Raw genomic sequence first — 26,055 nt, forward strand, 5'->3', positions numbered from 1 at the left:
AAAATAAAATTATAAAAACTATGTAAATATGGAAATAAAAGGCTTATTATTATTATTATTATTAACACTCTTTATAACATAATCATATGATAAACGTATGAGAAAAATAAACATGTAATTGTTCAACTGCAGAAATCAAACAATTGTTTTGACGGCGATGAACTCTCTCCAGTCTTTCTATAGACATATTTGGCGCGTGTACCTTTCACGACATGACTTGATGTTTGCAGCGTATTGACTTCCAAACTTATTAGGATTATCCATGTTTGGTCCGCTAACAATGGACGTGGGTGATTAGTGTTAATTTCCACCAAAGCAGTATGTTAAATCACTTCCGTATTTATATGACAAGACTTTTTAACGTTAGTTAGAAACTTACAAATCGATTTTAATTCGAATCTCTAATTACCCAACTGGTTATAGAGGAACCTTGTTTTGGATAACTTTCGACTTGTTGGTTATTACGTTGTATGTTGTTGGTCATAAGTCAGCGTTCACAAAAGTGTTCACTTTTTCTTCTTCGAAAGTCGTGATCGTGAACTTGTGCGCGATAAGGGCGCGCTCACACGAAGCGGGCACACGCGCCTACTCCTATTGTAATTAAACGTGTTTTGACATCTCTTCTCTTTGTGTGCGCCCATAATTAATTACAGAGATAGCCTTTATTAGATTTAATTAAACGAGAAGCGGGTGCGTGTAACTGCTAATAAAATAGAGTATCAACTAGGAACCAATTAATTGAGGGACAATTTATGTTAATGAGATATAACAGTTACCTCTGGAACGACTTGAATAGTCTCGATAGATTTATAGCACCTTTTTATATTTTATCACTTTATTTTTTTAATTTCAATTTGTCTAGGGATTTCTTGTATTAGTTTTCGCAACGTGTGAATTTCACCTTAATTTGCAACATGCCGAATCGAAATCGTCTGTCAATGGTCTGGGTAGGCCGCTTTCGCGCTAGCGGCCGGAAGCGACGTCGCCCGCTGAGTGACGAATGTCAAGGTTCCACTCGTGTTGTGCTCTCACACTTTATTTACATAACCCTCGACAGTTACTTGCAATGCTCTGTATAGTAAAGTTTGTAGTGTAATTGCAAAATCTTTTTTAAATGAACGCTCCTAGTTCAATGTTTTTGTGACGTATACTATTTTTAAGTAATCATACCAATATTATATAATAAATGCGAAAGGATTGATGGTTTAGATGTTTGTTAGAATTCCAGAATAGCCGTATGAACTTGAATCATTCGCTAAACAACACTGTGTTGGAGAACAGTTGTTGTTATTACGCGCTTACGAATTTGGCAGGCCCTAGGTAGTAATAGAAAACTGGCAGTCATTGTAATACTATCATCGCTTGAATTAATCCAATAAAAAATTATAAAAGAAAAATGAATATTTTTAAGTCATACAATGTCATTTTTTATCACACACACACACACACATTATCAAGCGATGGCAGTGATTTATTTGATATTGCTTTTAATTACGTGTGTAGTTTTAAAATATTTATTTCGGTAAAACAAAAAACAAATGATTAAAAGGATTAGAAGAAAGGGGCCTCGCAAAGTAATTTCTATTCTAAAGAAAAATTTTGCAATACACTTACTAGTATTAAAATCATAAAGTGAACTGGTTCAGTTGCACAGTGGCTATTGAATGTAAACAAGCCAACAAACAACACGGGACCAAGTGGTGGGGGGAACAATCAGCTCTCCGATTAATTGTGGCCCAGGTCATAATAGTAATGTTTCTCCGGTTGCATTGCGAATTCGCGACTGTTTGCATTCTCCGGCTGGCCATTGTTGTTGTCGCTTATACGGCTTTTGTTACAGTTATTATTTACAAGGCATGTGTGCCAATATACCTCTCTCCCCACCCTCCGCACTACGTACAGCCCTCAACACAAAGGAATCGAATTATCGTGACCCTCGGTTCCGTACAATGTTACCAAGTACCTCTAGACTTGTACGTTCGTTTGGTTTTGTTGCTTCGTAGGTAACTTGTACTAGTATAAGTATGTATATAACATGTTATATTGTAATTAATCGATAACTAATATTGGAATATATGTACATTTATAAAATTAAAAATAAAAAAACTCATCCATAATTCACATGGATAAAGGTCAAAACTTCTATGAGCTTTCAAATCGAAAGTATTTGTAACGATATAGTGTAGTGCACGTTAACAAATATGTGTAATAAACAATAGAATTTTTGGTTAAATTTGATTAGCAGTTATGTAAACTTTCATAGAATTCGTTTTCAGTTCCATCAAATTTAAGCTTTTTATATAAACTAGCTTGCAGTATCGTATGATGCGTTAACACGATTTACATAGGTCATTGTAAATGGTTAGTGGTGTTGCGATGCTCACTTTGATTAAGATTAAGTTTATAACGAAAATGGACCCTGCCATGTCGGGGAGTCACTCTCTCCAGTTGACGCTGGTTGCCAAGAGCTATTGTCCGCTATCGATCAGGGTGCTTCTTGCGTAAAGGCAAGCTCTATTTTACGCATATTTAAGGGTTACTAATAACTATTAGATTAGACTAGAATAGACATTTGTTTCTTAACTATGTAATTTTTCCTAAATTTAGTACTTTATAGATTGAGGGTTTCAAATATATACTGTATCAGAAAAAGATTTTTTTACGACTGTCTATGGCGTCGGCACTATATCATAAAGTTTAGTATTATATTAAATCTATATTACTATATCCTATCTAAGGTAAAAATCAGAAGTTAATACTTTTTAAATGATAGCCGATTTAGTTTGTTGATTACAAAACGGTTTACAAACATAGATTTGACAACCCTAATACGGTCGAGAAACGACGGGTCGAGGTGAACCGTGTTAGTAAACGAGAAAAAGCGTGAATAAACTTTTGCAACTTGTATTTAGTAGCGGAGAGCGTGAGATATCCACATCGCGATCGTTAGCCGAGGTTTAGCTTAAGTGAGTATTATTGTAATCGGTTTAGCAACGACGTTAAATTTGTTAAATGTTCTACATGAATACGGTTATTTTACAATCAGGCTTCACGGTGAACTTGTAGTGATTGATTTACTGGTTGCAACAGCTTAGGTACTTTTGTAAACATATTTTATTGGCCATTTTATATTTAGTACTAGCTGGAAATGCAATTTAAATGCAAACCAAAAAGTTCAATAAATTAAAAAGTAGTGATATGTTGAGGATTTTCGTCTTTCGATGTATTTGTCGCGTTCACATTATTTTAATGCTTTCACAAAATTATTTAAAAAGTGTACTTTTCTCAACAATTCACTTTACTTATCTGTCAAAGTTAATACGAGAGTAATCAATTGGAAAGTGGACCGCAGCGCGACGGCGTGGTGGCGCGACGCGGGAGACACGCGCGCTTTGTCTAATCTGCCGTTTATTACGGTTCTGCGTCGCTATTAAGTGGCCATAAGTTGCTTATATAACCGTGGAAAGTGTCCCACGATTATATTAATAATTTTCCCATAGCGCTTCGTGTTACTGTGTCATACCGCCTCGCGTTACTCTGCCGGGTTAGGTAATGTGCGTCGCGTGGAAAAATAAGCGTAATCCAGATTTCTTGTAAGCCGCTGAGAATGCCGGCTGTTTATTGTGCTTTTTAAAACTACTAGTACTACTATAATTAGTACAATAGTTGTGGCTACATTACTGATTCTATGACGATAATCTTCTTACTAATATTATAAATAGGAATTTTTAAATGGATGGATGTAAGTTTGAAGGTAACTCTGGAAGGACTCAAAGGTAATTTGGCACAAATGTAGAACATAATCTGGAAGAATGCCTATTTATTACGTTTTTTTGATTCCGCACCGACAGAGTTGAGGGCGGCAACTAGTAGAACATAACAATTGAGTTATTGAAAGTATTGAAGTTAAATCAGATTAAAATAATTTGTACTTTTAAATCGATATTTATTGAACGTGTTCTAAATATCTATGTGGTATCGTGATTACGTTCACGGGGTGTTATTAAGTAATCATAATTATTGTTGTAATACAGCCATCGATATAATAGAGACCGGCTGCGATATTTGTCGCACGGGCCATGACACGTTTCGCAGACATTTGCATATTCGCCGTTCACTCGTCGCCAATAAATAATGCCTTCTGTTGCGGCCAGTTTCATTTAATGGATACAAAAGCGCCTTTGATAAGGCGAAGCAATGTTAGTTTTTGGTAATAGATATAGGCAAATATGGTGTTTGCAATACATACCTTGAGCTACTTGTTAACTCAAATTGACAGAAGTGGTATTGCACTGATTTGGAATGTTTAGTTTTGTTAACAACTTAACATTTTCATAATGTTACTGTAGAGTGTTATTTAAATTGTATTAAATTATATCGCCTTAATTATTACTACTGTGTTTACAATCTTACTATCATATCTTACTAATATTATAAATGCGACTGTTTAGATGGATAGATGTTTGTTTGAAGGTATCTTTTAAACTGCTCAATGGTTCTCGTTGAAATTTGGCATAGATGTAAAACATAGTCTGGAAGAACAAATAGGCTTATTGAGATTTTTTTTCACTCCGCACGGACGGAGTCGCGGGCGATTGCTAGTGTTGTATATTAAATATTTATTGTTTTAATTTCTTATTCTCTACAATAAATCAAACTACAATATATTGTCATTCATTTGTCATGGGTTTGTGACATTTCCTTATTTGTTATAATGGTACAAAATAACCGATTCAGTTGCGGAAAATAACACGGGCAATTGTTTAGAGGAAATAGAAGTACTGGCTACTATTATAAGGATGTCAAGGGGTGTGGCGCTCACCCGAGTCTCACATAACAAGCCGCGGCCCGTATGTACTCTCATAAGATAAGATACGGCTTATAACCCCCGACCGCTTTGTCCCCTTATGACTTAATACACTCACGCAACCATTCTACTTAATGAACGCTCGACATATTGACACAATTATGATCTACGTCAAGAGATAACAATTAACTACATTGTGATTTGTTTATACCGAGCAAGTAATTAAATTGTTTAATCTAGTTTAGAGATTAAGAATTTATTAACTTGCATACATTCCACCGATCAAAGTAAATGACGATAAACTTTGACATTGCACGCGTTGTTTATTAATTGTACTACGATATTATGATGCGTGTAATAAACAGACTACAGAAATATTGCTCATCTGTGATATGTGGTCTGATGGCTTGCGTCTCAATTCTTATGCAGACAAAAAGAGCGTAAGAGTTTCTCTATCTTTCTTATTAATTAGTCTACAGCAGTCTTTCCCAAAGTGGGCTATAACGCCTCCTTGTGGGAGCTGCAGGTCTCAAGTTGCGGGTTATAGTAAAAGTTCCGTTTAGAAGTAATAATTAATTAATTTAATTTGAAGTTACAGTGGTTTTTAAATATGTGAAAATATGGGGGCGCTAAAAACATTTATTCTCAAAGTGGGCAGTAGACAAAATAAGTTTGGAAACCACTGGTCTACAGTTGTAAGGAGTAGTTGTCGTCCGCGACTTCGTGTAGGTATATGTAAAGATTATTATAATGTATTTCAGTTGTAAATAATTTGTTACGTCATTAGTCTACCTCTGTTAGAAGAAAAAGGAAACAGTGTCACAGAACCCTAGCAATTTACATGTCTATTATTTTTCCAGTTTCATGTTACCAACGTGTCCGGGTTACGTAATCCGAAACGATTAGTATTAAGTACATTTGCAAAGGTTTGTTTGTTTGTTTTGTAACCGTTACTTGAAATTTTACTTTAGAATTCTTAATCCCAATTGCATTTTGAATCAATTGCATATAAAAATGTGATGATTTAATTAATTACTGTTCAATATTTCGAAGTAAAAGAACTAGAAAAAAAAAATCAAAGCAGCTATACGTATGTAAATTCGTTTGTGTTGTAACCTTGTAATATTGTAACACAATCTAGCAGCTGTAGCTTGTAACCACTTGACCTCTGTTTAGAGCCAGCAGGCGATGGCGCTATTTGATTGCGCAATGGTTGTTATCAATAACATATCGTTGTCACCACCGTAATACTTCCTACTTGAAGATATTATGGAAATTTTCGCATCATTTACACATGACCTATTTGCGTTGCTGATTAAAACCAATTTTTAACATTTTTGTCTGTCTGTCCGCAAGGGCGAGTTTGTTCCGCATAATCTCCGGAACGGGTGGGCCGATTTTGACTGAAAGGTTGCTGATGAACGCGGGAATATTATAGGCTACTTTTTTATGCGCTAACGAAGTCACGGGTTATCGCTAGTGTTATTAATATAATCGTTTAATCCTAATACATAAATTATATAAAGTCTAGACAAATATATCCTAGTGCTAATTTACGCGCATTCCAAGATTCCAGCACGGTTATTCTGAGCTGAAATCTCACTAAAACTAATTCCACCATTACAGTATGATTAATTGAGATATATGTATATTAACACACGCGCTTTAAGATTTATACTAACACTATGATCATGCTTAATTGCAATTCTCTCAACAGCGTGTTTGTGCTTGTTTGTGCGTGTTTGTGCGGGTTTGTGCGTGTTTGTGGGTGTCGGCGAATATTTCTGTTATAGCTATAGTGTGCGCTGAAAACAGATTACGTTAACTAAATGGATATTATGTAGATTTTATTGCAACATTGATAATGTCATTAAGGAATGCGGAGTGCTACGAAAAGAGTTGTATCTTTTAAGATGTCTCATGAGATGTAACTCTTTTTTCGCATTAATATCGATTTTTAATACGATAGAGATATGCTGGTAGGTTATCTTTATGGATATATGTTACCTTTGTTATGTAATTTTGTTAACTACTTTTACGTCATCTTTAAATTGTTTTCTATTAGTTTCGAGAAGAATTATGAAAGTGTAACTGAATAATGACCTCTACAATACTATGATAGCATAACACAAGTATTGTCTACGTCGTAAATATGATAAGAAGTATTGCGAACAGTCGCGGCGAGACGACATAATAGTCACATACGGTCGCGAACACATATTATTTACGAGCGTAGAATCGCTTGTTTTACTGAGGAATGCAGGGTAGCAACTAGTTACACTATATGATAAGCTATCGTTTTAGCGCCGAATTATCAATGAGGTACTCTTGAGGTTCAAGATATGAAAAATATTCAAGGTCGTTGGTTACAATTTATAACTTCCATTAACTGTGACTCTGTCGCGCGGAATTTAAAAAAATAACTTAATTAGTAGCCTATGTGTTCTTCCAGACTATGTTCCACATTTGTGCCAAATTTCATCTGAATTCGTTGAGCCGTTCTGGAGATATCTTCAAACATCCATCCATCCAAACATTCACATTTATAATATTAGGAAGAACGTAAGGTATGAGATATGATGGAACAAAGTGTTTTTTATGTTTCTTATGGAAGATTTATTTAAGCTATATTAAAAACAAAAAAAAAACAGAAGCCTTCTTAAAGTATAGTCGTGAGTAACTTAATCCTAATTAATCTTACATTAAGAGCGAAGCTACGAAGGGATTATAATGCAGCCATAGTATGCGCTGTTACCATCCAGCCGTCAATACGCTCTGATAACGAATAAATAATAACATTTAGCACGAGCCGCATTGTTAGGTCGTTACGTGAATGGTTCTGGTGAACGCGGGTTTACTGCGCCGTTAAATGATGCCGGTAACACGATACCCGAGGTGTGAACTCGACTCAGGGAATTATGTTATGGTTATTACTTCTTTAAATTGCGATCTCCCTAGCTGTACGACTTATTTCGAAACTACGAGATTTTGCTTGAATTTACAATGCGACACGCTTAAATCGTTCAACATATTTTATTGGAGAAAGATCTAGCGAAAATCTATCTGTCGTAGGAGCCTCAAGTGGTCCTATTTAAAGTGCATATTATGTCTATATAACCCTTAGCCGGCAGTGAGGTCGTACCAAGGCGCACCACCGATCCTGTATGGACATCGCCACCGTTTGTAGACGGTGCATTCTGCAATGTTAACCGGTTCAGCCTCGCTTACGTTTTTTTAGAGTTCTTTAACAAACGCTCTCTTACAAACCATTTATAGTATTTAATAGTAACCTTTGTTTTTAATACATTATGTATTCAAATGTCTATTGGAAACGGCATCGTATCGTAGCATCTTTACAGCATTTGTTTGCAAACGTATGATTATAAAGTCCTTTGAATTGGTTTTGAGCGAGCGTGTCCGATGCCGCGGGCTATCGCTCGCGCCCGTCGCCCGGCGCCCGCCGCGCGTCGAACAATGCACGCGCGGCGCCAGACCAGCGCAGCCACCAGTCTACAACTATACCACGGCTAAGATGTAAGCGAATTAATCTTCATACAAACTTGCTTTTCACCTCTATGGAGAGTTGTCCACTTACCCGGGTAAATTTATGGCGAAATAATTATTGAGTACTTTCATTAAGATTTCTTCGAAAAATTATCGAAATCTTTCTGGTTGTTTTTTTAAGTTAAAAAGATATTTCAAGTCACGAAACATCTTCTCGAATAGTTTTGATGGCAGGTTTAAAATTGATTAGCAAAACGTGAGGGCTCGTGGAAGGGGCTCCCTGTGGCGGGCTGACGGCCACTGGCGGTGGCGCGGCGCCGGCTGCTCTAATAATAGTTGCATACCAGGGCTCCGCCCTCGCGCCGCGCACCTGCCGTACTTTCCTTTTTCATGCTCCACACGCTTTCGCCGTTCAGACTCGTCGGCAAACATATATGTGTATTGTGCAGTCTACATATTTGTTGCTTCATCCCAACAATATTATTATATTATAATAAGATTTAGGTTCATAATAAATAACTTTCGTTTGAAACTCACATCAAGAGTCATCAATATTAATATAAGCGTCGCTCCTGTCTTACTTGAGTAATGAAAGCCGCGCCTGGCACCTACCAGGCAGAGGTCACCGGCTGGCCAGCGGTGGGCAGCATGCGTGGCGATGCGCCGGCGCATGACCGAAGGGCCCGCGACACGCCGTGAGAACCGACCGCTTCTTTCTCTTTACGGGTCAGTGTGCTTACGAGACCGGATCGAATCACCTGACCCTCGGAACCCTTGGCGGCCGCAAGTAGAAAGAACGCCCGCCGTCACGAACGCCGGTCTATGACTCATTTGTATTTACACACAATAACTTTTCTACGGACTAACGGTAGCGCAGGCCGTAACTACTGCGAAAAGTTTCTTGCGCTTTGACGTTGCCTTACAAGATGCAGCTCAAGAATATCTATTGCTGTATCGATGAGTGGAAAATTTACGCGCATTTTGAAATCATTTAGTTTAGAAAACGTTTGTGACTTATGCTTAAAAAAGTCTCGTTGTTTGTGTGTAGTCAGTAAATGTATTAGTTGAACAAATTTTCGGCTACTTCGTACGCTATACAGTTTTCCAGTAAATGTATGAGTATGTGTTGTGTGGGTCGGGAGCGCGCTAATTAGCAGGTCGTATGCGGAGCAGCCCCGGTCGCAGGAAGTCTTGCTTCCGCCGCTCTGCCGCTCGCCAGCCGCCCGACTCCGCCATCCCTCTGCGCAAACATTACATATGAACTTATGTTTCTTTTTCTCTTTTTAATGAAATACCTTTCACTATCTTATATAGGTACAGTGCGTTTACTATCACTCATATCATTATAATATTCTTAGTGCTACATTTTCGAAGCTTAATTTATTCAAAATAAAGATCTAAATAGAATCAGTATTATATTATTAATATTAAGTTAGAACTTCAGGAGGGCAATGGTTTGCAAAAATCTCTACATTGGCATCGAGTAAAGCCATTGTGTTCCTAGTTGAGTGGTTACACTGATACGTGCTATGTAGGGAGTTGTTGTTTGGACCGTTTAGTTTCAATGGCCGCTAGCAAGGCACGTATTGTCGAATCGCCTCACTGATCGAATATTAATCGGTTCGGTGTGCCGCCGCCGCTGGAAAACTACTGCCCGTCTTAACATTGCCGTGCTTTGAATATTGCTATCTAGACTTTAGTATCGAAAACTAAAAATTACAAAATTAGTAAAACTGAGTTTCTGCTTAAACTAGGTAAATATATGATAGAAAATATAATCTCGAAAGTATCGTACTCCATCTTGTACAAATCAAAGTAACAGTTTCTCTAACTCATTAAGTTCCAATCAAGCAGATTGTCACGTTTTACTTGGATTGCGACAGATAGTGGGCAATTGGGATCGTGTTGCGAACGCGAACGGCGATCACAATCTCAATGCTGCATTCGCTGCACGCCGAGGGGCGCTGTTATCGCACCCGACTCCCACACCTGTCCGTTATATGCTAATTTACTGAGTCAATTGACAGCAGCAGCAAAAGTAGTACTTTGCAGATGACGAATTTGATGGATACTAGACTTGTTATTGATATATAACCAGCATAGTCATATGACTAATGGGCATAAAAATTGTTACAACTTTAGTCAATTCCTATATTCGTAAAAGTTTGCATAATAAAATGTTTGAAGTCAAGGCGATCTGATAATGTTGAAGCGCGAGTTGTGACACCAATTTGTTAATCGTTAGAAATCAAAGTTTCTCTATATTGTTACGATAAAACAACGTTTCATTTTAGCTGTTAGTGAATTAATCAGTCGTCATTGACGAAGGTCGGCCGTTTATGGCGATATTTAATTAATGCGCACGAGGCGACGCGATGTCGATGCGACGTCGACGCGACGCGACGGTTTCCTCGACCGCTTTGATTTACGTATCCTTGGACGATGTGTTAACGGCGACCTTCCGCAAATGGCGAGGCGTCAGTGAATCATCTATGTTTTGATATGGTTGTTGTCTGCAAACAATAGATGTCGCCCCCTTGCAACGATCGCGGGCGGTTTCGTTGTGTTCCTCAGTCGACGACCGCAACGCTTCCCGGCGCATTCCAGCCTCCTTCGTCACAGGGAGATTCATGCGAACGATATTCAAATAAAGCTTAGTAAGGTGCGGAATATTTTGACGTTCACTCTGAACTCTGTACTTTTTAACTTGTCCGAGATAAAGAGAAGCAGCCTATAACTTGGCATACATTTCATTTTAGGAAATCAATCTGGTAGTCCGTTTCGGCTCTTATAATTTTTGATATCGCTGGGTGCCCGACGCGGTGCGACGACGTCCGTTTTTCTTGTTTACAAATTAAGGTAATAACCGTAATACATAATGCCACAACCTTTTAAGTTCAACGCTCGCATTACGTGAGCGATGTTGCGCACACTAATTTGTTCTTTGCTGCGTCGATTTAAAAGCTCCGTACAAATATTATGAAAATCCGTGTGAATTATGCCTCGCACTACGGCCTTCACAATTCAGTTCCGGGGCGTTTAATGTCGTCGAAAAAAAAATGCGGCTCGTTCGCGGACAGTTAATTGTCGGCGAACCCGCAAATCACGACGCTCTCAGCACAATGTCTCGAGTGCGAATTCGCCACAATTATTCTGTCATCAACACGTCAATAAAAGATGAAGTGCGCGGGGTTTTGCATTTTCTGCATCCATTCCGATGAGGGAAATATTACTATAAATTGCTGCGAAATGACAAGCCTCAAGTAAGACGGGTCCCATATTTGAGCACGCTGCATTTTTGTTAACGCCCGGAATATTTTCCGACGATGTTCCATGTTTATGGCTTCCGAAACCGTAAGGGGCGGTTAAATTACGGCTATTAAATATGAGTTATCTATACGGAAACGTGTCGCATCGATATGCACAAGACATTTTTACGAGCAGTATAGGGCGAGCCAGAGCAACAGTTGTTGAGTCCAATCGCCGTCTTATGTGACTCTGGCTATACACAATCACCGATCTCATGGTCCAGACTATCTCTGACGGCGCGATTCTATCTGAAACAACAAGCGAACTAGTTCCCTATGTGCATGTCCAATGATCTTTTATGTTACACGATTAAGTTGTATATCTCTTCCCTTGATATGGCGCGGGTGTGCATGGCTAACATCTGTTTTTTATTGCTATTATACTATTCGTAATGTATGGATTGATTTGGTTGTACTTCACATGCCTATTATAATACTTTTAAAAGTTTCCTTTTTAATATTTTTTATTTAGAGGCCATCTCAATTACAAATACGTTAAAATATTATATAATTGCATAAAGTAATTACTGATACATTGGAAGTTGGATTATCAGCGTGACAGTGGCAGGCGAGGCCGCGGCATTCAGGTTCAGTCAGGCAACAAAGATGCTCGGCCCTGGCGGTCCGGCTGAGTGTCTCTGTGGTTTTATGTCACCTCGACTACACTCGACCCCCTTCCTTCCTTTGTAATACATTCACGATTTACAAATACGACGTAGACACGTAACACAGATTACACTAAATAAGCGGAAAAATTCGAAGCCTTTGCTAAAAAATCGTAAATACTGGATACAAGTACTGTAAGTTCATAAACCATTTATCATTTAGGACAAGTTAGATATATAGATCTTTTTACTCCGTATAGTTTACCATCCGTCTCAGCGATTCCGTTACAATGGTGATTAGATGTTGTTTCGGTTTGTAATTCTAGGTTGCGCAATAGAATTGGTGCATGTGATAGAGTGCAGGGTGGTGGGTGTGAGGTCATTGTATGTAACGGGCAGTGTCCCGGGTGCGCGATGTGGGATGAATTCTATTAGCCAGGTGCGCGCAGGACCACTGGTGACGCACTCTTGTTTACGACTATTTACGATCAGTTATAGAATGACCCATTTGTACATGTTTTTATTTTAAATTTGGTTTACCAGTACCCTTCAGACTCTGATCCTTGTTCAGATATAAAGCAGCTAGAAATTCGGTTTGAGTTAAGTACGTGATAAATTGATCTCGCACAATGTCGCATTTGTAAATGTAAAGCTATGTACATATTTAACGCCTTCGAAAGTAATCGCCTTGACATAACACGTTACGCTCACGGCGAGGTCTTAAATATCGAAATCGATGTTCATATGTCCTGTATTTGTTGTCGCGACCTTATTGCACGATCACGACTCGACGAAATGCTAATGCAAAGTCTCGGGGTAAAAGTTGTTTAGTTCTGAGGAATGCTGCGACAATTCATAAGAAGCGGTGCCATAATTGAATTGTTAATATTCTCAACGTGCATCGTGCCCGTCATTTCGCCGGACTCTTCCTAGAAAGCGAAGTGGCCCACATGATGCCTGCCGACCTCCACCGGATGTTATAATGCCGTCATATTAACCGTCCATTTTCACTTTTATAACGCTCGTTGCGACGAAATTGAAATTTTCCAAATTACTTATTGATGGTGGCAACGAACGCGAAAGTGCAGGCCCATCTCTCTCGACGTACGTAATCGTTACGCCCACATGATTCCTCATATCACGGGAATATTATTCAGTGGCGCCATCGAGAGATGAAACGTCAAAGATCTTAGAGTAAGTGAGTCTGGCAGCGCAGCGCAGTGCGATCGAACTCGTAAATACTAAGAGCACCCTCGAGCTATCTTTTTATAATCAGATGAATAAATGTTTTACCTTCGTCTTATCGTTGGTCCTTGTTGTTCTTTTAGTCTCGTCTAAATCATGTACGTGTAGAAACTGAAACAGCTTGTAGTTTAATAGTACAGTTTTCGATAATGAAAGCTTAGCGAACCTTAGAGATATTTACAACCATGTAAAGCTACTTAATAGCTCATTATAGAAAACGAAGCGGAAACATTTCAGTACGTTTACAAAATTGTAAATCAATGTAAACAGCGACTGCGAACTATCTCCATCAAGCTCGCTATAAATTTGCAGCGATGCCGATCGTAGCCCGGCTGCGACTGATTAATGAATGGGCAATTTTTAATTACAGCTTCTCTACCATGGGGGATAGAGGGAGAGTTTCAAGGAGTGCTTTCCTTGTCTTTCTAAATTATAAGGCTTAACCGAGGAGCTAATTGCATGTTTCCTATTGACATTAACCGTGGCTTTATCGTTTCGCTGTACAATGCACTGTCTTTTGTTTTGCTATCCCTTCTCTTACGTTTTGCTTGAGTAGTTGTAATAAAACGCTTTTTGTGATAAAGTCTTGGAGAATTATGCAGTAGAAATGATCGAAATCAATGATCTTTCTTCAAGTTCCACCCGAGTTTATTTTTATTTCGTTACATTTGAAGCAAATGGATTAACAATGTTGGTAAAATATCCTGAGGTAATAGTTCTAAAACGATTATTGTGTTCACTCGTAGTTAGTTGTCATTGAACGATGTTCTGTTGAGTTAATGTTTCCTACCAAACTAACAGCCGTGAACTCCACCGACATTGGCCTGTATCCAAGGTTCTATTGGACACTAAGTTATGTTGTAACTTTGAGATAAGCTAATGTATACGTTGATAATGTTATTATGACGTAAAAGTAATGTATCTCCAGATCTGGAATCTATAATTATTCAGTTGAATCATTGAGATCCTATGTGTGATTAGTTTCAGATTTTACAGTTTCAGAGTTTAGTTGCTGCTAGGTAAAGATATAAAAAAGAAATGCTAGTGTCTACAACGTACAAGTTATGTACCTATGATGCATATTTTGTTAAAACAAAGTTTCAGTTTTATTGAATACTAGCTGTCGCCCGAGACTCCGTCTGCGCGGAACTAAAAAAAACCTAATTAGTATCCTATCTGTTCTTCCAGACTATGTTCTACATCTATGAGATACATTGTTACAAATATCCTTCCATCTGTCCAAACATTCGGATTTATAATATTAGTAAGACAAGTGACTGTTATCGAAACAATCCCAACATAAACAGTTATAACATGTGTATGTCCGGTTGTCAATCAAATTTAACGATGTAGTAAAATTACTGCAATAAGATTTATAAATATTTCCGGAAGGCCAATTGAAATTTCGTATCTTAAGTGAAACACGTATTTATTTACTAGATTGCCATTAAAAGTAATCATTTCCGACGGTAGCTAAAGTTTGGTATGCGTGTGTGGGTTGAAAGAACATTCTCGATATTAAATAATTAATAATAATTAGGCAATTCTATGCAACTCTAATAAAATTGATTAGTCTCTTTGGTACGTGACAAGCAGTTTGACCAAGTCATTATTGCGGCCTTTTATTACATAGGGACGACATGGAGTTGGTAGCACGTCAAGTTTTATTTCGTGATGAGTATAAATCGAGAAACATTAGTAGGGGTGTATTAACTAGATGTAACAGAAATTAGAATTACCATGATTGCATTTCTCCAAAATATCTAAATGTGAGTTATGGATCATTATCGCGTCACCAAAGTTATCTTGTCACATTCGTTAACAAGTGAGACGCGAGCGAGTCGAGTTACATTTTAATCGATTTGACGCCGAATAAATTGCGGAACCTTGAACCGATTTCGCGTGTTAGTGTCCAAATATTGCATAATGTTCGAGGCTTGCTCGCCCACATTATTTTCACTTGAACACCGCTGCCTCATCGATGAGCTATAGATATTTCTATTAAGACATTATTTAATGTGAGAGATGAAATTGCACATGCTAAATATTACTTTATGTTTACACTAAGGAGATCTAATTTCTGTTTTTCTTTTTTTTCAGGTAAATCCATTATCAAGCAATAACCGAATTTTGCCATCATAGATAGTAGAATTGTAAGTAAAAAGTACTTTAATAGTTTGTTTTATATTATATTTCTTATAGATTACTGATCAACACGATTAAGTAACCAGAAATTATTAGCGACCGTAACCTCTGCACCATTGATAAATTATATTGCCAATTCTAAATATTAAAACCTGACCTCCTTTGCATAATAATAAATATTTTAAATAGTAATATGTGAGATATTTATATAATTTACGTAACAAATAAATGTTTAGAAATATTTCAAACATTTGCAAATATTTTAGTGTTATGTTAATTATGATGGTTGCAACTAAAATTATATAATGCAATAAAAAAATATCTTGTATATCGATACTTGTTTTCAATGTATACTGAAATGGAACTCAATATTATTAATAATTTGGAACACGACAGCATAATAATAAACATTATATACGTTTAGCGTAAATATAAAAACATTTTTTTTTAATAGCATTGGAATAGCGACCAGTGCAATAAATAAAAGTCTGCAACATAATCAAGTCAAATGCATGGAAATATCCATCATGCACCGGCGCATTGAAACGATGACAGCTGCTGAATGGACCGGTCGAGCGCTTCGCTCCGCAAGCGATCGGTCAAACTGCGACGGGTCCATTTAGTTCCTGCCATCTTTACGACAATCGCTCGCCATTGTGCCCTGCCTCGGCACGTTTCCGCACAATGAACTACGATCGAGCCTACAAAGCGGGGCGTAAGTTTTATTATCAATAACTATACGTCGAGGTGTAACGTTGTCGTCCGGAATGCAATATTGTCTAGTTCGGTTAGAGCGCGTGCTCTTAGTCGATAGCATCAGACGGTCGTACGGGCCTACCGACGTGACGTGCCGCATTCGATCGGCCTCAACAACAATCGGTATGCGCCCCGCGAAGTCTTCTCGAGCTGCTACAGATAACTTGAAAATAGTTCATAAACGAGATGGAGCGAGGCGGACTCGGCCGCGGGCTTCGAGCGTTTCTAAACCGGTGTTATTACATTTTCCTCAAAGATATGCATTTTAATATGGATTGCGGTAGTCTCGGAGCCGCCACGGGAGAGGCGCACCATTTCACCGTATTCGAATTACACGGCCGCGGTCGCCGGCTCTGATGTCGAACGCCAGCAATCCGACACCTTCCGACCGACTCTCACCTTTTACCAGTTGAAAATACAGAGCGGAACGCTTCCTCTTGTCCGCCGCATCTATGCACCGTTAGTATTGTATGCGGCGACGTGTGCGCCGTGTCGCAGTTCAGAGGGCATCCGCCGTCACGGCGTTGCCTTCTCACAATAGAAGCGAGAGTTACTCACCGCCGCCGGCGCGCTCTCCATAGATCACTATCACGCCTTTGAACCCCGAATACACTCATATGCCGACTTCCGAGATACGCGAATGCTTATGTTGCACTTTGTCTTATATCGAAACTTGCCAAGCGTAACTCATCTTAAATTGATGACCTGTAGCTCACGGCTAGCACGTTTGAAGCTGATATGTGAATCGGTTTGCAACTCAGCTCAATTTGTACCTGCATATAGTTATGATTTCCATTTTGTACTGCGAGCTGCGTGTCACGGGACAGTATGAGATAAAGCGCGCAGTCTGTTTCAATGAACCGCGAGGCACCAGTGCATGGTTGGTATAATTGCGAATCGTAAGGTGACTCGCGGCTCATCGGCTTTGTTATATTGCGTTAAACCGTGAGCTGACGATTTATGTCAAGTCTATGTGCCCCGAAATATAGAGCCAGTTCAAGTCTGATTTACCTAAATTTAGTCGAAACTTTTACAAACTATTTAAACAAACTTCGGATGCCCGAGAGATAAACATAACATTTATTACAGTCGACTGATATCAGATGTACCGAATTGAAGACACAATATAGAAACGTTTGCTTCCGGCGTAGCCCCTCCGGAAATCGGGCGTCAGTTATTTCTGTAGACGGTTAAACCACAACACTCTAATCGTAACCTCGAGTACAAAACTAAACCCCACGTTTAAATGCTCCGTGACCAATTATTTATTGTCTCGAATATGAGTCCCAATTATAGCTTTTTATCTTTTGATGTAGGCGTTGTGTTTTTTCGAGTAACCGAAATGTTTACGCTCCGAAAGTTCACCTTCGCCGTGTTTGGAGGCTGTGGACCTTCTTAAAAAAGACATGTTTTTCATGTGGGCGAACATATCGTCTTGTACAGTCTCCAGAAACTCTCGCCATCATGTCACTAAACAGGTTAACCTCTCCGATTCTAAATGTTAAGCTTTTAATTTGAATTTGCCTACCTAATGTTCAAGAGCAGTGTTAAATCATAATCGACCTGCAATAGAGATAATACTCAAGTTATTATCCACTTAAATATTATAAAGCATTTATGGATACATCTAAAGAAACGTTATTACTAGTTCCTGCAAAATACAGATCACGAAATATGCCTAGATGTCCCTTAACTCAACTTTATCACTGTCAAGACAACGTTAGATACTGCAGCATCAAAGACAAAGCCAAAGGATTTATCTAAGACTATGGAGGTGATTGATTATATCGTCGATGCATTCCGATCCATATTTATGAAGAAGTATTTACAACCGGTGCTCTCGAAACACATCCATATATTAATGTGGGCTACGGCGAGATTCCGTGATATTTAAAGTCGGGAGCGGCGCTGGCGCCCGCGGTGCATTCCAACGACCACCCTGCCAGCGCAGCGGTGCGAATGCTCCCGTTCCTTTAATGACTTACCGGGCTATGGGTGCGCCCCTTTCTACTATGTTATAATGCCAAATAGATTATGAGACTCCATCCCTATATAAATTTTGTCAAGTGTTGGGCCCAAACTTTTAGTCCAGAAGTCATCGTGATTATCAACTCTTAAAATTCACTTTTTTCACTTTGATTTTCTTATCTTGGATTTTTTTATTTGTAATTGTAAGGTTCTGTGTCAGTGGGTACTAGATCATAGCTCGTTTCCATTGTTGGACGTTTTCGTTGTTCATTTCTTACGTTACTAAATCTTTTCACCGAACACAATGGAGCCAGGCAGGCGGTGATTATTTCCAAGTGTCGGATATTTGCATGAGTCTGTCCGCTCGCAGCGCCCCCCATTCCTCGACCATTGTCTTCCACCATTTCAATGGCCGATAATAACTGAGCCTGAAGATTTTGTAAGTGGAACGAACGAAGCGTGGTTCTGATTTATACCAATGTCTGTTGTTTGCGGTCATTGGGCGTTTTACATCCATTTACTTTTTGGGTCAAAGTTGCAACATTAATGAGATTTTGATTTCGACTTAAAAAAAATATATTGTACACAATTTGGCCGAAAGGTGGCAAACACCGATATTTCGTGCGATTCAGAGAGGCCGGTTAGCTGATGTTCACATCTAAAATTGACTATCATCATTTTTAGTATATCACGTGTTAATTTTAGAAATTTTCCTTTGAGTAACGTACAGTTGAAATCTACTGGCCCTTTTGTTTTTTGATTCAATCGGCCGTTATTAAAATATACGAGCGGCTTGCAACAATAGGGCCGGCACTTAATGCATTAAGCTCTATGAGGCGGCTCTAATTCATCATTGGAGTAGCGCGCGGGGAACGGGGTCTAGTCAGTGACCCTGACCACTCTGGCGGTTAATCATTCTATTGTTGGTAATGATCTGCGATACAGCTATGCAGTTTAATTTAGACTGTTGCTTCATATATTTCGACTAAATTTGTAATTATTACAGCCCTTAAAGTTACACACTGCCCTAAAAAAATTGATGGTCCCACAAAACTAGGACACTACTCTTGTCGTTTGAACAAATCGTGGTCTTATAAAAAAGGTAATATAATTAAATATACAAATATACAGTTACCATTGTTAAAAACATAGTTGCAGGTGCATTCAAATTGTAGAGCGTCACGTATATAGGCGACTATATGACGTTTTCGTGACGCACAATTGTAAATTAGATAACGTTTGCCGAGTACGCGCCGAGCATTGCATTACCGTGCAGCGGACAATGTTTCGTCTTGTACACCCTTTTGATAGTTTCACACGAGGGCAGGACAGTAGGCAATACTGTTGTTTAAACGCACTGCGCATAAGTATTACAGTAATATTTTGATAGAAAATATGCGTTACCCAAATCCGGATTTGGGGTTAAGATTTACTTTAAAAATATAATTTTTACTTTTGTGTCTAAATTAATTTAAAAACATTTCTAACCTATATTTATTCATTACGAATTCATGAATTATATAAACCGGTTTTGATGTTGTATATTTAAATATCCAAGATTGAATATTCGCATCGGTAAGTATGTAATTAACTTAGCGGTATGTACCGTTTGATGGCTTACACCATCTGACATATTGCCCTAGGTGTAAAAGCTAGATGGTTGTATCGCAGTGCAGACGACTTTTGATCTAGAATTTATAACCAGACTAACTGACGCCAGTCTTCGTCCGCGTGGACTTAAAAAAAAATTAGTAACCTAGGTGTTCTTTCAGGTTATGTTCTACATCTATGCCAAATTTAGTGAGATCAGTGTAGGTGTTTAAGAGATACCTTCAAACAAACATCCATATCTAAACATTCGCATTTATAATATTAGTAAGATGACGAGCCTACGTATTCAACATTCTTTGTCTATGTCTGAATATTATTCATCGAGTCCTTCCTAATTCAGCAAACTCGTTAAAGAACGCTTTACCAAATTAGTATATTATTTTTATGTAACAAGTTTATGATTCATATATTTCCCGATATTTATATATCAGATAGATGTATTTCAATAAAGACCAAAGTGATTATGAAGATGACAAAATGTTTTATACGAATGTTTTGACGGAAGAAACCCTGAGGGAATTATCACTCCGTTTTTTTTTAGTTTTTGTAGTTAAGTAATAATTTTATGAAAATATTTACGGAACTCGATGCAACTAGCAACACTAACGAATCTTGCATTCCCGTCTCATTCTCAGCTTCCCGCCAATAATAATAATTTAGCGGTCTTTGCTTTGAAATGTGCAGCTGCCGAATTATCTGTCCGAAAACTTGTTGAACGGGAACATCTGCCGTTTTATAAAGAGCTTCCTTGCACTTTTTCACTTCATTCATACTGATTCGTTGGTTATTTTTTAGAGATTAAATTATGTGCAGATCAGTAAAATCTATACAATAAGTTACCGATTTAATTTTAAGATTTCATTCGAAACAACAATCTTGTTTATATAGCGTTGTTGTGACAACATTCAAATATATATTATATATATTGTACAATTTCTTGCACACGCAAAATTGGAACTGCACGATATAAAAATTATCATTTGCTTGACGAAATATTATTTTTTCTCTATTTGAAAGTACTTAGAACTCAACTGGTGCATTTTATAAAAAGATTTAATTGCCACTATCAGATAAAATCGCACGGTCGACGCAATTAATAATGATAAGAGGGCTTGGCGTCTGTATGTCGCTATGTAGGTATTGTGAGTGCGTGGTTTTTACTGGTAATTAGGTAAGCGAGCATCATGGCGATGTGGCCCGCACAATCGATACAGCTACCCGATATCGATCCATTTAGATTGTCTGCAACTGTTTAATGTTGATATTTTTAAAGATAATGTAACTTATTAATGTTTAATATGTTGGTTGAGTCATTGATTACTTATTGGAAACCAATATTTGATCCTGTATTTCGTTTCGCTATATTGACGGCGTTAGATATAAAATTTGTAAACGACGCAAGAAAGTTATCGTTGGATTCGATAGCCGATCGCCGCTGTGAATTCGGAACGTTCGATCCGATGTTCGCACCTATAGTGACGTGACCTGGAACCGAATGAAGCGAAGAATTAATATCGGTATCGACGGCTCTATGACGTGTATGGTGGGCGACACAGCTGATGCCTACGCGGAAACCGGACGGCTCGAAGGACCACCGACGTTGAGGGTTATACTATTTTAGCTTTCTCTACTGTTACGCAGGACAGGACCCTATCGATCGTACTTTCTAGATTTACTATCGACTACATTGTTTGAATAAAATTAAATTTGTTCATGTTTCTACAAATGATACAACATTATGTAGCTACAATTAAAAGATTCTAGTTAATAATATTAGAACTTGTATTCACTATAGGATTAGTTTATATAAAAAAATCTAACAGTACAACCACACAGACTGGTTGCAAAGTTAATAGCTTTATTAGTGAACATGGCTAGTTTTACAACGTTCACTGGCGGTAAATCTAATTTTATGTTTGTAACGAGCAGTGAAGTGAGCAGGGTACGAGATGTCCCGCACTTGTGCCCGCCTCGATAAGGTGACAAGCAGTAACGTCATCTTTTATGATGTAACAACTCCTCGGATGGACATAACTGTTGGTACAACACGATTGCAACCGGAGATGGCAGATACGAGCATCGTAATGTCATATTAAAATCGATTTAATATTTGCAGTGAAGTGTTGTGCAGTGTAATTTGATATCTTAATTCAAAATATTGCTATTGTTTTTTGATGACATTATCAATATTAAATTCCGTTATTACGGATTACGTTAATCCGTTACTTTAACTTTTTATTTTGTGGCTATGCTTATTTAAAGAATGACACTGGCAACTGAGAGCGGTAGGTAGTTAATTAACAGTTTTCGCCTCAATTGATTAAAAAAAAGAGAATTAAAGCCTTTAATATTTCGGAATAATTCTTGTAAAAGTTTATTGAGTGGAGCTATAAAGTTTTTAAATTATCATATGAACTAGAACTCGTAAACGAATTTCCTTTAACTTTACATCCGGTTGTAATAAATAAATAGAAACGAGTCGAAAGCATGCAGAATTCAAGTGCACCGGCCGCGGCTGCTCGTATCTCCGCATTTAACGACATAACCTTCCGTTCCCTACTCAAGGAAATGATCTCGATATATTAATTAAGTTCGGAATTAACCTACATTAATTCTGCAATTTATTCTCGACGTATGACTTTCCGATTACTTTAGCGGTTTTTTTTTCGAGAGCGAATCTTTTCCTCGTCCCAGCTCCGTTTACTGACCTCACAATTATGACCATAATTCCGGATTATTTGTGCGACTCAATTTACTAGTTTCTTATTGTTGATTTCCTACTGTATGGACCAATTTAAAAGGTAATATTTCAATTGGAGTATCTTTTATTTTTTGATAATATACATATCTCTTATTGGTAGACTGAAAGGCGTGGTCTAACTCATTTTTCTGCTGCTACAGGTGCTTTTGTGCCTTAGAAAAGAATGTTTGTTTTACTAAACAATGTTTATCCTCGCCTCGCCTTGTATTCATAGTGGCAAAGAATGGCAGTCAATTTAGCAAATGCCAATTAGTCGTTACGGCGCGCTGCGTCTGTCTGTTGTGTTGTGTGGTCCCCGGCATGAATTTTTATTACAACGGGTTCGGCGATTAGACGGCGTGAGTCACCGGGGTCGGCGGACACCGAGCCGCATGCCTCGACTAGTGATGGCCCACGTACTAAGTACGATTCTACAAGTTCATGAATAATTATTCACCTTTAACAAAAGTTTTTTTTTCTGATTTTTACTTAGACGCGACTGTTATTATTTATGTTCAGGGTTCTTTTGGATATCTTTGAAAATAATTTTGAACTGGATTGTCTCATTTATAATTTAAATTTAGGTCCTATATACAAGATACTCGCTATGTTACTAAATAAATTGCTTTAAATTTAAAATAAACTAATTAGGTACACATTTTGCCTTTTTTTGTATTTAGTGAGACAGAAACCACACAATAGTCTGTTTATCGTATACCTTTGCTTACTGGCCTATGTATACATCACTAGTACAAGTGACGGACTTGACCGTTGTTTCGGCGTCCACTCCCACACCGGGCGCGTGCAAAAAACAACCGCCATTACCGGCCAGAGTGGATTTTGACCGTAACATGTTGTCTTGTCAGATTTTAAAGTTTACGAACCACTGATCATTTAATTATTTTAATTTAATGTTTTTTGTAAGTATAAAATCATGTTTTTTTTACTTTTGAACGGCTTAGTTATAAAGAAATTAAGATAAAAGGCATTCTCGCTACAGTTTTAATCGATTATTTCTTCGATTCACAAAACCACAGCAGACTATAAACCCATTTGTTCTGGACATAAAACCATTATAAAAGATTTTTATTCGTTTGATGTAGCCGTTTTGGCAGGCATCGTGTGCTTGGGAAATATTTACGTGCAGAACGCGCCATACAGTCTGCCCCCTGGGCCACGTAGCGGTACCACACGATACCACCCAAATGTATTCTCGTACTGTCTAGACGATTTGGCGACTGGCACAATGTTTTCACAAATTGCTGCTACTACACAAATAATTCATCTTATCTTGTTAGGTTGACTTTCTTCGTGTTTATTTTGTTTGTTAATATGTAATCAATGTTTGGGACATATCTTAGATTTTAAGTTTTCTTCAGATTGCGATTAACGATGGTTAGTTGTTTCATAACGGTTTTCTGAATACTTTCTTTTTGTTATTTGTGTTTTTCAATTGGTTGTGGTGCACTCTTAAACTCGGACATATGCTTTTAATACTAATGTGTACTTTGGTGCTTCTTTGTGATCGTCGTTTAATTTCCGCCACAATTCCTAGCTTTTACTAATTGAATGTTTTAGATTTTGCATCGAGAGTTGCTTCATGTGACCTCGAAATTGTTCTCTCTATAGACTCATTGCGACCGAGTTTAACACGTCAAAGGCGATAATTGCTTGCGAACCTCTCCACTGAGTCACGCGACGTCTGACTCCGTTTTCCAATTCATTTGCATGCCGTTTTCGTCTCTGTCGATTTTAACACTGTTCTCAACACGCTTACAACTGTAGATGCCGTTTTGACCCCAATTGGTGTTCGACGTGTACCATTTTTTTTACAATTTTAATGACTTCGTTCTCTGTCTTTTTAAATTGGCTTTCGCAAAGGATTTCTCGAAAATTATTACAAAATTAAAGTGTACAGAAATAAAGTTAACAAAGGGCCGGTGGTTAATTTTGGGCGACGTTCTTGTTTTTAACTAGTTAAAGACTATTTTCCTTTGGCAAGGACTAAAAGTTTCTTCGAAAGAGATTCCGGGCTGCAATAAAGCAGACGTAACGTTTGGATACCGAGAAGTGCGCATAAGTGAGGGCAACAAAGAGCATTGTCGCATATCGTCCCCGGCCGGTTCCCACGCCGCGGCGGTCGCGTTGCAATTCCATTGCGGAACTCTTGAGATTGATTCTTCTTACACACTGAACATATTTATCGAAGAATTTGTTTTGGAATAACTACCTGTGTTGCATTTGAAGTTGCTTAAGAATTCGATTAGTATCTAGGCCATTTATATCTATTCAATATTTTTTAACGTCAACTGGTTTCAACTTCAAATCAACTTGAGATGCAAATTTGAAAGGAAAGGTAGAATACCTACATAAAATTGATATGTTTTTTTTATTTAGACATTTGTCGCTTCAAATACTAGAGCTAGGTGACCTGGATGTACCGATGCGGCTAGCTAAGCGTCAGTATTGCCGAGTTGTTGCAACTTCTCTCGCGCACACAATCTGCTAATTTATGTGTACCTCCGCCAACGCTCTTTCACAACAGTGCGTATTTCGCACTGCTGCTGTTGCTAACTTCATTTATCTATTTACTTACTGTTTCCTAATATCTTTGATTATTTCGTATGTACTTAGACCAATTTCAAAAGCGATAATATTACCTTCTTAGTGCATTAATATTATAAAAATCATGTATATCTGCTTCTTATATGTCTCTTGCACTTAAAACTGGCATTAGATTGTAAGGCAGCGAATTATTATTATAATTCAAACTCAATATTGTGTATATTTTTGTTATGTTTGAATGTCGTACATGATTCTATAACTAAGTAAAGACAGTCCTTGTAATTCGCCTCAGATAAACAAATTCGTGTGCCAAGTAAACGTTGCCGTGTAACGGTTTAGAAGAGCACTGAGTTGCGCAAGTGCGCTCGCGCAAGTTATTGTCTCCCCGTTTGCGACTGCGACTCGACACCCACCGCCATTTGCGCAAACACACGCGCGACATATAACGTTTTTTGAAGGTTCACATTTAACTATTGTATATTATCTGATATACATTTATTTTGTGAAATAATATTTAGTAATAGCTGTAGTTTATATTTCACTATTAATGTCAGAAGAACCAAAACCATAAAATTATTGATTTAAATTTTAAGAAACTAGTAGGAGTAATTACTATTTTTTTATTTATTTTACTTTGAACTTAATCAACATAAAAATTTTTACTTTACCGTAAATTTTTAGTGGTAACCGTGTCTGTGAACAAATTTACAATTTTATTGTCAACTCGTGATTCCCATAGAGGACTATTATTCTACGTTTTTTTAGTCATTTGAATTCCGTGTACATTTTGTGACTCATTTG

General features: G+C 37.9%; 1 long non-coding RNA gene across 1 annotated transcript in view; it reads left to right on the forward strand.

The window, feature by feature from the left end:
* Window positions 1-26,055, forward strand: part of LOC106127146 (uncharacterized) — a 42,949-nt gene that overhangs the window by 3,770 nt on the left and 13,124 nt on the right. Inside the window, exon 2 of the long non-coding RNA XR_001228398.1 lies at window positions 15,570-15,622. This is a non-coding gene — a long non-coding RNA (uncharacterized LOC106127146). The remainder of the gene's footprint in view (window positions 1-15,569; window positions 15,623-26,055) is intronic.

Source organism: Papilio xuthus, unplaced genomic scaffold (assembly GCF_000836235.2).
Source record: "Papilio xuthus unplaced genomic scaffold, Pxut_1.1 DF824888.1, whole genome shotgun sequence".
NCBI classification, from domain to species: Eukaryota; Metazoa; Arthropoda; class Insecta; order Lepidoptera; family Papilionidae; genus Papilio; species Papilio xuthus.